The sequence below is a fragment of the Macrotis lagotis genome, chromosome 6, assembly GCF_037893015.1.
Source record: "Macrotis lagotis isolate mMagLag1 chromosome 6, bilby.v1.9.chrom.fasta, whole genome shotgun sequence".
Lineage (NCBI taxonomy): Eukaryota > Metazoa > Chordata > Mammalia > Peramelemorphia > Peramelidae > Macrotis > Macrotis lagotis.
Window position 1 is genome coordinate 90,687,049 of NC_133663.1, and position 15,459 is coordinate 90,702,507.

A 15,459-nucleotide genomic window follows, 5' to 3' on the forward strand; every position below is an offset into this window, starting at 1 on the left:
AGTACTCTATATATTTTAGAAATGAGTCCTTTGTCAGAAATACTAGTTATAAAATTGTTTCCCTATATTTACTAATTTCTTTTAATCTTGGTTACAGTTGTACAGTTTTGTTTGTGTAAAAACTTTTTGATTTAATGTAATGAAAGTTATCTAGTCTGTTTCAAATTCAGCACTCTTAAACAACCAGTATGCATTGTGATTGAATTTAGGTTTTTTGACTTTGTCTAGTGTTCATTCCACTATATTTTAATTCCTACTGAGTTTATTGATAGGTTTCCTACCCAATAAGAATCCACCAGTGTTTGGATTCCTTTTGGACAATAGCTCTCACATCCCCACTCTCATTTTACATCACCGTAACAAGAACTAGGAGTGGGGGTTACAGCTTCTTCAAGATTCATTTCAATTCATTTCTGTAGGAAGTCTTCTCTGGTCTGACTTAAAATCCAGAGCATTTTCAACTCTACCAAAATTCACCTCTGCCCTCCCCAACTGCATGTGCCCCCAATAAGTCATTTTGGGGAGACTTTTCTGTCTTTGCCTTCAAAGGTAAACCAATTATCCAATATTTATCAAGAACAAATTGTATGCAGAGTCCTTGGGGAGATAAAAGTCCTAGACAAGACAAGATCTTGTATTCATGGACCTTGGGATTTATTAAGTATTATGGAGATTGAAACAAGAAAACAATAGAAACATCAAGTGATCAAAGTGTCCTTGGACCTAGTAACTCTGCATGTCGTCAATATCCAAACCTTCTGTTTCCTGTCCATGTCCAATTCAGAGACTTTACTGTGATGATAAAAATGTAAAATAGTAAACTTATGAGGATACACATAAACTAATGTAATGTAAAGTGAGCCAATTTTGCTGGTTTTCTCTTCCTATTTTGTCCTTACAATGAGCCAACCTTAACCAACAATTCCCTGCTCAGGAGAGTAGGATCTATTGACTCAGAAGACAAAGAAATAATGCTTTTGGGGAAACTTGCAGATTTCTCACCTAGATGACATTTCTGGGTTCCATTTTGTAACTGTGCAATCAGATCAAAGTAGAAATTGGAAAGAATTCAGACTAGCTTATAGAGGAAATGGATGGGGAGACTGAACTGTGAGGAAAACACACAAAAAAATCTAAATTTATAGAGCCTGAAAAATGATTGAAGGAATGTCACAATCACCTAGAATATTTTAAGGGGATAAGCCCAAAAAGGAAGATTTAACATAATAAAGGGGAGTAGAATAATGGAATAAAAATGAGAAAAGAAACATTTAGACTGAATATTTTACTGAAAGGACTAAAATTATACTAGGAAATTATTTCTTCAGAAAGTGGTAGAAATGCCAGGCCTAGGGCCTTTTAAACAAGTCTGAACAAATCACAGAGAAAAAGTGAAGTGGATTGCTGAGGTAATTATCCAGACATTTCATTTCATTCATTCTACACTTTGGGGAACAAGCAGAGATAGTCTATCTGAAAGATTTAAATTAATATTTATTAAATTAATTAACTATTAAATTAAATTTAAGTTTTATAAACTTCAAAGTGCTGCATTAATATGAGCCTTTATTAAAAGTTGAAATGGAAAGATTACTAGACTTGGAAGTATAGGACCCAGGTTTAGATCCTGTTTCTTCTGCATCTAATCTGTGTGATCTTTCTTAGACCAGTCATTTAACTTTTCTGGGTCTCAGTTTCCTTATCTGTAAAAAAGAGGAAATTGGTTAAGTGGACTCAAATTTCCTTTCAATCTGTCTTTGCTCTGCTTAGGAAACTATTTTGACCAGAGTGGATCACCATCAGAAGGAAAGAACTGATTCTTTCAATTTTTTTCATAAGGAGTTACCCGAGGGGTGAACAACCTAAGGATGACAAAGGAAGGAGGAGCCATTTGGAGGTCCCTTTTCACATTTCCCCAAAACAGGACCAACATATGCCTATGATTAGGTAAATTCTTGGGGGAAAAAAGAGTGAGAGTTGGGAGGAGCACAGGAACAAATAAAAGGCCAGGCCTAATTGGTATCAAGATGTATATTAAAGGGGCAGCTAGGTGGTACAGTGTATAGAGCACCAGCCCTGGAGTCAGAAGTACCTGAGTTCAAATCTGACCTCAGACATTTAATAATTACCTAGCTGTGTGGCCTTGGGCAAGCCATTTAACCCCCATTGCCTTGCAAAAAAAAAAAAACCTTTAAAAAAAAAAAGATGTATGTTAAGTACAAGGAGCTAGAATTAGAAGGAAAACTGATTACCAGAGAAGGTCTGAGGAAGTCTGAACCAAATGTGGAAGCTAAAATGCAAAGGACCAGAAAGTTTATTTCATATTGAGTGTAATAAGGTCTGAGATTTCTTCTGTAAAATATTATAGACTGAATTTGGTTAGCCCCTCCTTGACAAAGCAAACTCCTGGGGTATTGGTAAGGAGTCAACTGACTTCATCTTATCTGTTGATGTCTGGAGAATCATCCAATTCCTGGGACTAAAGAGATCATCTGGTTTCAGTTTGAATTTTATGTTCTTTTCCCTAGATTAGTTTGCTTTGTTTGAATTCTATGCCCCTTTCCCTAGGAAAGTTTTCGTGTTTAGATTGTAAGACCACATTCCTCATTAACAACGGTGGGTCAGTTGGGGGGATTGAGTTAGGATAAATGTGATTCTTGGGCCTTTTGTTTTTGCCTCAATCTCTCTAATTGATTGTGGCCCATTTTTCAAGAAGCGAATAAAGCCTTCTCTTCATACCTTGAGAGATCTTGGAAATTTATTTAAGTGGCATTTGTCCCACACAATAGTATTACAAAATTCCTTAGAATTCCAGCTGAAAGGATCTTCATAGGTAACAGTCCACATAAAAAAGTTGCCCACTATAGTATTCCTGATTAGAGGTCATGCAGACTTTGCTGGAAGATTTCAGGTATGGAAGACCCCACTACCTTGCAATGCAGTAGATTCTATTTTTGAATAGCTCTAATTATTAGAAAGTTTTTCCTTATATCAAATCTAAATATTTACAAAAGTCAATCTAATTTCCCAAACTTCTATTTATTGTATCATTTTCCATTATTTGTACAAATCTAAACCAGCATATCCAGTTGTAGTGATGGATGAACTTCCATCTGATTCAGTCATCTCATAAAACCTTGGATCTACTCACAGCTATCATGTTACTTTTTTTTTAGGGCAAGGCAAACCTAGCTGCCTCCATAAATGTTACTTTAATTTACTTGAAAATCATTAAACATTTGCCACATTTTTCCTTTGTAGATTTCTTATTGGAAAGATAAACTATTTTTAGTAAGTTATTCTCCTGATTAGACTTTTTTTGATAATAAAATAATCTTCTTAAATATTTTTTAAGATGAAACTAAGTTAATACATTATTAATACATGGTGGGATCCCACAGTTTCTTACCATCATATGATCTAGTATTCCTTATTGTACTCTCCTTTGAATCCACATGTGTGTATTCCAGTGGGATGAAAATTAAAGAGCTAGGACAGCTAGGTGGCACAGGGAATAGAGCACCAGCCTTGGAGTCAGGAGTATCTGAGTTCAAATCTGGTCTCAGACACTTAATAATTACCTAGCTGTGTGACCCTGGGCAAGCCACTTAACCCCATTTGCCTTGCAAAAAAAAAGAAAGAAAATTAGAGAGCTATCACAAGTGTATACATGTTCAAATTCTGGCTGATGTTGAGAATTTCAATCTATTTATCACATAAACCATATCAATTAAGTGATGTAAAAGATGTATGTTTTCAAAGGTTCACAAACTTGAATCTGGAAGGGATCTAGTCTAACTTGCTCATTTTGCAAAAAATTAAGATTAAGAAACAAAGATCCAGAGGTTAAATTACTTATCTAGGGTGATCAAAAGCAAGTGAAAGTTCTAGTTAATTAGATTTGAGCTTTGAGTTAGGAGGAAATCTTTCCTATTTCCCTCTCAATGCATCCTAGTAATATGCTGACATTTCAAAACTTTGGTTTTTTGTTCTACACACTGATTTAGAAAAATCATCTTTTCTCTCTACAATGAAGTATTTAGTCCCCTATCACTCATACTGGTTAAATATAGGAGATTAGGTAATTAAGCTCAAAATTGTAGAAAATTCCAGTTTCATAATGAATATGTGGCACAGTTGAAAAATAAAATGACATACACTCATAGAATTTCAGATCTGGAAGTTTAACTATGCTCCTCTCATTCTCTATAGAAAATCCCAAGACCCCTCATGTATCCAATGAATGACACAATCAAGCTATGACTCAGTCCATATTTTTTCTTTCATTCCTTGTGACATAGTATGCTTCCTTTATGCATTTGTCATTTGGAATTTTGTACTATCATTATTTGTATTATCATTATTCTTTGTCTTTAGCTATTAGCTCCATGAGATCAGGAATCATGTTATATTTACCTTTACACTTCCCCACATACCCCTAGCACCCAGCATAGTGCTCTGCAAATAGCAAGAGCTGAATACTTATTGAACATGTTGAACAATTTGTACAAACAAGTTGTTTGATTTCACTATGCTTGCAAATGCTATATATATCAGATAAAAGAGAGAGTGCTCATAAAGTGTGAAGATGACAGGAAGCTGGGAGGATGAATATGCTCTATGACAGAAATGAGATCTAATAAAACCTCTACTTGGTAGAATAATAGGGCAACTAGATGAAGTGTAATAGGAATTGCACCAGAGATCAGAAACCAACCTTATGCAAATATGATGAGAAGACATGGATATTATATGGAAAAAATAAATATACTGAGGCTTTAGTGGACTATAAGCTCAATAATGAGTCTATCATGTGATGGGATGGCCAAAAATGCTTTAAGTATCCCTTTGAACTCTTCCAATAGTCTAGAATGAGGTATCTAATTCTGAATGTGCTTCTTTCAGAAGACTATTGAACAGCTCAATTGCATACTGAAAAGGAGACTCAAAATATGCTACAAGGAAAATGTGCTTTACCTGGAGAAGAGGACAAGACCTCTGGTACAATTCCTATTACACTTCATTTAGGATTTAAAAGATCATTAAGTAGAACATAGATAACAATGTTTATCTCCAATTGATTTTCCCAAAATGTCAGCCCTTTTAAGGCAACTATAATACTTACATCCATTCTACCACACTATGATATAAAGGTAAGAAAAATGCTAAGAACAATGGGTCTCCTCCTGACTCCACTACAGACTCCACCTTTGTTGAGAAGAATGGAGATAGAGGAAAGAATAGAAAATAAAGATTATATAATAGTATAGTTGGGAGGTACCTCAGAGATCATCTAACCCCTCATTTTATAGATAAACAAAAGCTCCAAGGCAATGGTATTCTGGAAAAACTGATTTTTTTTTTCTGGGGAAAATGTATTAATAACAAATAAGCTTTTAAATTAAATCTGCATCATCAACATTTTCTTCATCCATCCCTTTCTTAAATCAAGGAAAAAGCTAATTATGCACTGATTTGTAGATTTTCTGGTTTCTGAGATATAAATACACTGAAAATTTAACAACTGAATCTCTTGAGCCTGTTCATACTGTCTAATCATCAATATCGTTCCATCACACTGCTCCCCCAAAATTATCTAAATAGGAAATGACAGAATCTGGATTTAAACCTAGTTTTCTGACCCTATTTCCAATTTCTGCATTATCTTAGAAGTGGATTATCAGAGATGGATTCTGAGTATATTCTTAAAGTTGTTTGTTGTTTAGTCAATTCAGTCATGTCCACCTTCTCATGACTCCATGAGGCTGCTATCCAGTGGGATGTAACTGGCTTTAACCACACTTGGGAGAAAGACTCTAATAACTCAAGAATTTCAACTCTATTAGACAGAATGTACTTAGCTAGAAGTGACAGATACTCAGAATTTTCTATGACTCAGATAGAATGATCTAAAAAACACTACCTCCTTAAAAAGGGGGACAGGAAGGAGACAGGAGGAGGGAAGGGATTGAATGGGGTAAATGTCATTACACTAAGAGGTACAAAATACCTATAATAATAGAGGGGGAGAAGGGAGGAGATAAGAAACACCTGAATCTTCTTCTCATCAGACTTGGCTTAAGGTCAATTTACACATACTTAGTTAACTTAAAAAAAAATCTAACCTTTCAAGTGTTAAAAGGGGAAAAGGGGAGGGGGGACAGGAAAAGGGAGGAGGAGTGGGAAAAAGGGGAACTAACAAAAGAAAGGGAAGGGAAAAGGGAAAAAGGGAAAGGGGAAAGAAAGAGGAGGGGTGATATAGGAGGGCAAACACACTGAAGGGGGTGATATTCAGAAACAAAATACTGGGGAATGCGGATGGGGGGAAGGGGGAAAAATACAAACAGAGGGAAGAAAGCATGGAGGGCAATAAAGAATTAGTAATCATAACCTTGAATGTGAATGGGATGAACTCTCCCTTAAAATGTAAGTGAATAGCAGAGTGGATTAAAAACCAGAATCCTACAATATGCTGCTTACAAGAAACTCATTTGAAGCAGAGAGATACATATAGAGTAAAGGTAAAAGGTTGGAGCAAAATATGTTTTGCTTCAGCTGAAGTAAAAAAAGTAAGGGTAGCAATCCTTATCTCAGAAAAAGCAGCAGCAAACAGATAGCATTAAAAGAGATAAGGAAGGAAACTTTATCCTCCTGAAAGGTACCATAGACAACAAAGCTATTTCAATACTGAATATATATGCACCCAGTGGGGCAGCATCCAAATTCTTAGAGGAGAAGCTGAAAGAATTACAGGAAAACATAGACAGCAAAACTCTACTGCTGGGAGGCCTCAACATCCCACTCTCAGATCTAGATAAATCGAATCATAAAATAAACAAGAAAGAAGTTAAGGAGGTAAATAAATTGTTAGAAAAACTAGATATGGTAGACTTATGGAGGAAATTGAATGTGGATAGAAAGGAATATACCTTTTTTTCTATGCAGTACATGGAACTTATACAAAAATTGACCATGTACTAGGACATAAAAACCTAATGATCAACTGCAGAAAGGCAGACATAGTGAATACATCTTTCTCAGATCACAATGCAATAAAAGTCATATGCAATATTGGGCCAAGGAGATATAGACCCAGAACCAATTGGAAACTGAATAACCTCATTTTAAAGAATGAGTGGACCAAAAAATAAATTATAGAAAGAATTAACCATTTTATCCTAGATAATGATAATAATGAAACAACATACCAAAACCTATGGGATTCACTCAAAGTGGCTCTAAGGGGATATATTATAGCATTAAATGCTTACATGAATAAATTGGAGAAAGAGGAAATCAATGAGCTAAATATGCAACTAAAAAAATTAGAGAAAGAACAAATTGAAAATCCCCAATTAAATACCAAATTAGAAATTCTAAAAATTAAAGGAGAAATTAATAAAAGCAAAAGCAAAAAACTATTGAATTAATAAATAAAACCAAAAGTTGGTATTATGAAAAAAACAATAAAATTGATAAAGCCCAGGTCAATTTGATTAAAAAAAGAAAGAAGAAAACCAAATTGCTAATATCATAAATGAAAAAAGGTGAACTCACCACCAACGAGGAGGAAATTAAATTAATAATCTGAAATTATTTTGCCCAACTCTATGCCAATAAATTTGATAATCTAAATGAAATGGATGAATATTTAGGAGATTAAATACCTAAATTACCCTATCTCAGAAAAAAAAATTCAACAAGCCATCATCGAACTCCCCAAGAAAAAATCTCCATGGGCCTGATGGATTCACAAATGAATTCTATCAAACATTTAAGGAACGATTGGTTCCAATTCTATATAAACTCTTTGGAAAAATAGGGAAAGATGGAACTCTGCCTAACTCTTTCTATGAAACCAATATGGTGCTGTTACCTAAACCAGAAAGAGTTAAAGCAGAGAAAGAAAATTATAGACCTATCTCCCTGATGAATATAGATGCAAAAATCTTAAATAAAATCTTAGCGAAACGATTACAACAAGTTATCACTAGAATAATACAGTATGATCAAGTAGGATTTATCCCAGGAATGCAGGAATGGTTAAATATTAGGAAAACTGTTAGTATACTCAATCATATCAACAACAAACCTATCAGAAATTTTATTATCATATCAATAGATGCTGAAAAAGCTTTTGACAAAATACAGCATCCATTCCTACTAAAAACACTAGAGAGTGTAAGAATAAATGGACTGTTCTTTAGAATAATTAGCAGTATCTATCTGAAACCATCAACAAGCATTATATTCAATGGGGAGAGTCTAGAGGCATTCCCAATAAGATCAAGGGTGAAACAAGGGTGCCCATTATCACCAGTACTATTCAATATTGTATTAGAAATGTTAGCGTCAGCAATTAGAGAAGAAAAAGAAATTGAAGGAATTAGAATTGGGAAGGAAGAGACAAAACTCTTACTCTTTGCAGATGACATGACGGTCTACCTAGAGAATCCCAAGAAATCATCCAAAAAACTACTGGAAACAATTAGCAATTTTAGCAAAGTTGCAGGTTATAAAATAAACCCTCATAAATCCTCAACTTTTCTATATATGTCTGGCAAGATACAGCAGGAAGAGCTAGAAAGAGAAATCCCATTCAAAGTAACCTCAGACAATATAAAATACGTGGGAGTCTATTTGCCAAGACAGACTCAGAAACTTTTTGAAAACAAATATAAAACCTTTCTCACACAAATTAAATCAGATTTAAATAATTGGGCAAATATCAACTGCTCATGGATAGGTAGAGCTAATATAAAAAAAAATGACAATTCTACCAAAATTAAACTACCTGTTTAGTGCCCTACCAATCAAAATTCCAAAAAATTACTTTAATGAGTTAGAGAAAAAATGTAAGTAAATTCATATGGAGAAATAAAAAGTCAAAAATTTCCAGGAGCTTAATGAAAAAAAGTGCAAAAGAAGGGGGCTTAGCCCTACCTGATCTAAAATTATATTATAAAGTATCAGTCATCAAAACTGTTTGGTACTGACTAAGAAATAGAGTGGTGGACCAGTGGAATAGACTAGGTGCAAAAGCAGGAGACAATTATAGTAATCTGCTGTTTGATAAACACAAAGAGTCCAGCTATTGGGATAAAAACTCCCTCTTTGATAAAAACTGCTGGGATAATTGGAAGTCAGTATGGAAGAAACTTAAATTAGACCAACACCTAACACCCTTTACCAAGAAAAGATCTAAATGGTTACAGGACTTAGACATAAAAAACCAATACCATAAGCAAATTGGAAGATCAAGGACTAGTTTACCTCTGTCAGATCTATGGAAAGGGGAGCAGTTTATGACTAAGGAAGAGTTGGAGAACATCACCAAAAACCAACTATATGATTTCGATTACATTAAATTAAAAAGCTTTTGCGTAGATAAAACCACTGTAACCAAGATCAAAAGAAATGTAATAAATTGGGAAACAATCTTTACAATTAATGATTCTGACAAAGGACTCCTTTCTAAAATATACAGAGAACTGAGTCATATTTTTAAAACAAAAAGCCATTTCCCCAATTGACAAATGGTCAAAGGATATGCAAAGGCAATTTACAGATGAGGAGATCAAAGCAATCCATAGCCATATGAAAAATGCTCTAAATCATTAATTATTAGAGAAATGAAAATTAAAGCTTCTCTGAGGTACCACCTCACACCTCTCAGATTGGCCAATATGACCAGGAAGGATAATGATCATTGTTGGAAGGGTTGTGGGAAATCTGGGACACTATGATACTGTTGGTGGAGCTGTGAACTCATCCAACCCTTCTGGAGAGCTATTTGGAACTACGGCCAAAGGGCAACAAAAAAGTGGATACCCTTTGACCCGGCAATACCACTACTGGGTCTATATCCTGAAGAGATGAAGAAAAAGGGTAAAAACATCACTTGTACAAAAATATTTATAGCAGCCGTGTTTGTGGTAGCAAAGAATTGGAAATCGGGTAAATGTCATTCAATTGGGGAATGGCTTAGCAAACTGTGGTATATGTATGTCATGGAACACTATTGTTCTATTAGAAACCAGGAGGGATGGGATTTCAGGGAAGCCTGGAGGGATTTGCATGAACTGATGCTGAGTGAGATGAGCAGAACCAGAAAAACACTGTATACCCTAACAGCAACATGGGAGTGATGTTCAACCTTGAAGGACTAGCTCATTCCATCAGTGCAACAATCGGGAATAATTTGGGGCTGTCTGCAAAGGAGAGTGCCATCTGTATCCAGATGAAGAGCCGTGCAGTTTGAACAAAGTTCAAGGACTATTCCCTTTAATTTAGGGAAAAAAAACAGATATCTGTCTGATCTTGTTACCTATTAGACTTCTCCTCTCTTTAAGGATATGATTTCTCTCTCATCACACCCAATTTGGATCAAGGTACAACATGGAAACAAAGTAAAGACTGACAGATTGCTTTCTGTGGGGCGGTGCGGGGAGGGAAGTAAGATTGAGGGGAAAACTGTAAAACTCAATATCTTTAATAAAAATAAATTTAAAAAAAAAAGAGCCGTGGAGTTTGAACAAAGTTCAAGGACTATTCCCTTTAATTAAAAAAAAAACAGATATCTTATTGTCTGATCTTGTTACCTCTTAGACTTCTTGTCTCTTCCTTAAGGATATGATTTCTCTCTTACCACACTCAATTTGGATCAATGTACAACATGGAAACAAAATAAAGGATGGCATTGCTTTCAGTGGGGAGGTGGGAGAGGGAAGTAAGATTGGGGGGAAAATTGTAAACCTCAAACAATATCTTTTATAAAAAAAATTAAAAAAACAAAACAAAAAAACAAAGGAAATCTTAAAAAAAAATCATCAGCCTACCCTTAGTAAACCATCCATATGGTCACAAATCTTTCCTTAAGTTACATTTGGAGTTGAAACCTGTTAGATTATGAAACACCTTGGCAAGACATTGACAAGAATAATTTCATGCTTAATTCTAGATAAAACATCCCCAAGCAGTAGAGTCATTCAATAATGGTCTGGGGAGAGAACCTCTCTTTGCTATTGAATAGGATGCCTACTTGCTGAATGTTGTAAATTATTTTTAGTTATGGATTGGACTAAATAGCTGCTTAAGGTCCCTTCCAATTGAAATTTTGTGATTCTGTAATCAAGGGGTTTGTTTGGTTTTATTTTTAGGGAGAAAAACCTATGAAAGAAAGAGTAGCTAGAATGTAGGATAATGTAGGATTAACTAATACTTGCCAAGCTAGGGGATTACACCCAGTTTTTACCTGTTGCAATCTCTAGTTCACACCAAATGACAAAGCAATGTTGTCTATAGGAAGGGGGTTTTGCTTGACTTGTCTAATCGGTATGAGGTTTGTGGTAGCCAAAGAAAAGTTAATGTGATCTTATCAGAATCATAACATCTAGAACAAGGAGAATTTTACTGGGTTGGGTATTGGTCAAACCACACTTAAAGAGTATTATATTCAGTTCATTTCAAGGACACTGATAAACTGATTTTTCCAGGAAAAAAAAAACCAAACAGAATGGTTAAGGATCTTAAAAACCACTTCACAAGAGAAATGACTAAAGAAGTTGGAATACTCATCTTGATGAAAAGGTTTAGGGATCATATTGGGAGCAGTTTTCCTATATTTGAAAAGCTGTCATGAGTAATGATAATAACTAATATTTATTTGTTATAGACACACACGACCAATAGTTTTGAAACCAAAAGCCATTGTTTGTGTAACATGAATCATATTCATTGTTTAGAGCACTTGGTATGTCCTGTCTCCCCATGGAGAGGCTAGGAAGCTTTTTGTCAAGAGAATCATGATGACATAGAAGGGAAATGCCTTGGAGAGACTGTGGAGTATGGCTAACTTTATGGTGAATGGGAGGCTCTTTGTGGGGGGTTTTAAAGGTTTAATATTTTCCACCAACCTTGTACCTTTCTTTAATTTAGTTAATGATTCAGCTCATGTCATCTGACTCATGATCGTGTTGTAATGACCAAATGGCCTCCATTCTATTTGAAGAAAGTAGAGTATCTACAAACTTGTGAGTTCCAGGAATCTGGAGAGCACTTCAGGTCCTTCAGCATCCAGTTATTTCAAGCCAGGTGTTTCAGTCAGCCCAGCATCAAAATCCAAGAAGGACTGATCTATGCCTCTAGACCCATGTCAGTGAAAACTGAGATGAGGACTCACCTGGCAATGGTGCCATCTTTGAATATGAACTTGGTAGGATTGATGCTATCTAGAAACAGAGATAAAAGTTTAGCCTAATACCTCTAGTATCTGATAGTATAGGAGGAATCATGCTACAAAGTGTTGGAGAGAAAATGTACTTTGTCCTTGATAAATCTTTAAATACTCCTTTGTAAAAGTTAGATGATGTTAAATGATTAAATGGAACTGAGGTATTAGTCACTGTCCCTCCAACAATGGGGGATCACATTCCGTTCTGTGGTAGAGGAGAGAGGAACCACTCTACTTTAGGTAACCTGAGGTACCTGACTCCAGGGAGTCAGGATTATTTCATTTTTCTTGATCAAATCAACATAACCATTGTCTCTTAATGGTATATCCACCTTCTTCCCTATGGCTCCCATTCACCATCTTTATAACTTTCTTGACCAGACTAAGGATGTGCTGGACTCATCTCAAATCTACCTCAATCATTAAATTTTCAGTATATGCCTTTACCACTTGGTAATCACAAATTGGGGCTTGATTTTTTTTTTTGTTGACTGTCTAGACTTAAGAAAGTGTGCATATTAAGCATAAAAGTGCATCATACCTGTATTACCTCCTCTCCTCCTTCCCCTCACCTACCAGCATACCCCTCCCTGGCCATCACTCCTCAGTGTATGTTGTTTTCCCTATTAGAATAAAAGCTTCTCGAAGACTAGGATTAGATTTGCCTTTGTATTTATAGCCCCGATATAGAACAATGTTTAATAAATGTCTTTTTATTCATTCATATGCAAAGAATTTCACAATCTCATTTTACTCTCACAACTCTGTGAAATAGATGTCATTACTATCCCCATTTTATAAATGGAAAAACTGAGGCTGATAGTAATTAAATGATTTCCCTAGGGTTACACAATTGCTAAGTGTCTTAAGACAGGATTCAAATTTAGGGTTCTCTGGTTACAACTATCCATTGTTCCAGGCTGGCTTTTTGACATGCTAGGAAGCAGAGTAACTAGGTAACTAGTTAACTAGAGAAGTTAAGTGATTTGACTATGTTCATAACTCGAGTATCAAAGGCAGGATGCAAACTGCTGGCTCCAGATTCTGTGTTCCTCACAGCAAAATAAGGAATTAGAAGCTCTCCTCTGAGGAAGTGTAGTAATAATAAAAACAATAGAAATCCATATTAAAAACTTCTTTCTTTCATTTAGTCTTGCTGAAATGAATGAGAAATCAGGTACTCTTACCAATAGATTTGGTCTTAGACTCTTTCCAAAGATTTTTAATCAGAGCTGAGATGGGCTCTGCTATCTGGAAGGAATTAAATGAGATAAAAAAGGGAGAAAATGCCAGAATTCAAATTAGACAGTCACTTGGTCTTGATTGCAAAAAATAATCTGTCACCAGTGCCTAACTTTGTTCTTGGAGACAAAGGCCATTGTTTGACTGAACAAAGGAGGTCTAAAGGAGTTGGAAGGAGCTGTTTACACAGTAAAACTGATAAGAGCCAGGGAGGGAAGAAGGCATGCATGTGAATGAGGGATTGGACAGTTCCAAGCACAAAAATGGTCTCAGCATCAAGCAACTGAGATTTAAGATTAAGAATGAGGAATAATTCTTATCCTGTGTTACCCAAATATGAATCTTTTGGAAAAGAGTCCTCAAAAATTACACCTTCCATCTGATCTTTACTTGTTTTGGAGGCACAAGAAATGTCTCCTGTCTCTGATATTTACTGCTTCTGTGATCTATTCAATTCAATAAACATTTATTGTCAATTATATGACAGACACTGTGCTAACATTAGGGGTACAAAAAGAGGCAAAATCCCTCAAGGAATTTATAATTTAATGGAGGAGACAAGATGCAAACAAATATATACAAAGCAAGTTACAAAAAGTATAAATAGGAAATAACACAGGGAAGGTACTAGAACTAAGAAATTTTGAGGAAAGTTTTATAGGATTTTAGTTGTGACATAAAAGAAAACAAGGAAATTAGTAGTTGGAATGAAGGAGGGAGAGCATATCAGCCCTGGATTTTAATTTTCTCATTTGAAAAAAAAGAGGTGGGGTGGGGAGATGAAATTGGACTAGATGGACTCTGAGGTCCCTTCAGCACTTGATGTATGATCCTATGATGTCTTTGGATTGGGTCCCTTGTCTCTCATCCCAGCTTTCATGGCTTAACCACCAGTTTTCTGAGAGAAAATGCACCCTTGTCACAGTTTTAAACTTTATCTGCTTTGTTAATTTTTCTTCATCACTTTCTAAAGTCTAGAAAATCAATAAAATAAATCAAACTCTGATTCATAACATTTGTTCATTTCTGAAAATGTAAATGCTCACAGTGAAAATTTAGCCAGTGGAATCTGACTCCAACACACTCCCACTTTCTGAGGAAGATGCAGTTGCATGTTAAATTGTTGTCTCCCCTCAAATAGTCAAGTGGTTATTTGTGACCAGTCCCCATTTTGGTTGCTTGATATACTATCAGTACATAAATTATATTTTTTATGAAGTATGATACAATTTCACCAACATTGAAAAGGGGACAGGAGTCTGAGAAACACTCCTTTCCAGTGTGGGAGAAAAATATTATACAGTAGAAAGAAAATGTGGATTTGGATCAAAGGACCTCCGTTCACACTGCACCTTTCCCACTTGGTACTTGTATGCCATTGAGAAAGTCCCATAATCTCTCTGGGTCTTAGTTGGGTCCTTTGAAAAATGAGATTAAAGAAACTCCTTCCAGCTCCATATCAGTGATGTCTGTAGTGTTGCTCTTGTCAGCTTCCATTTGTGTTGTGTTGAGCAACTATCTGGTCTACTCTTTAAATACGGCATGTATATATTTCTGATATTTAGTCAGACTTGCAATTTTTTTCAGTAGAGGAAATTGTTTCATCAGTGTGGATACTTTCTCTGCTAGTACAGATTGTGGACCCTTTCTACCTTTGTAGATTATCTCTATTTCACAGATACAAACTAGGTAAAGCATTTGGTGTTCCAAATGAGCTTAATGATGAGCTATGCTATTACCATTATCTAGGCTGATCTTCAGATGACAGTCTATTGAAAGACCTGGGCATTTAGCAGGACTTGCTAGAACTTTTCTTTTGCTATCATAGCTTTAGTGAAGGTGGGCTCAGCTCCTTCCCCCAGTGGAGCAGGAGTTTGGTAGAGGTGAATATGAGAAGATTAAAAGATGGTTCTGATTTGGAAATTCACCTTCTGGACTGAACTAGGGGGCAACTCTCATTTTACCAGTCCCCCCAACTTTCTTAA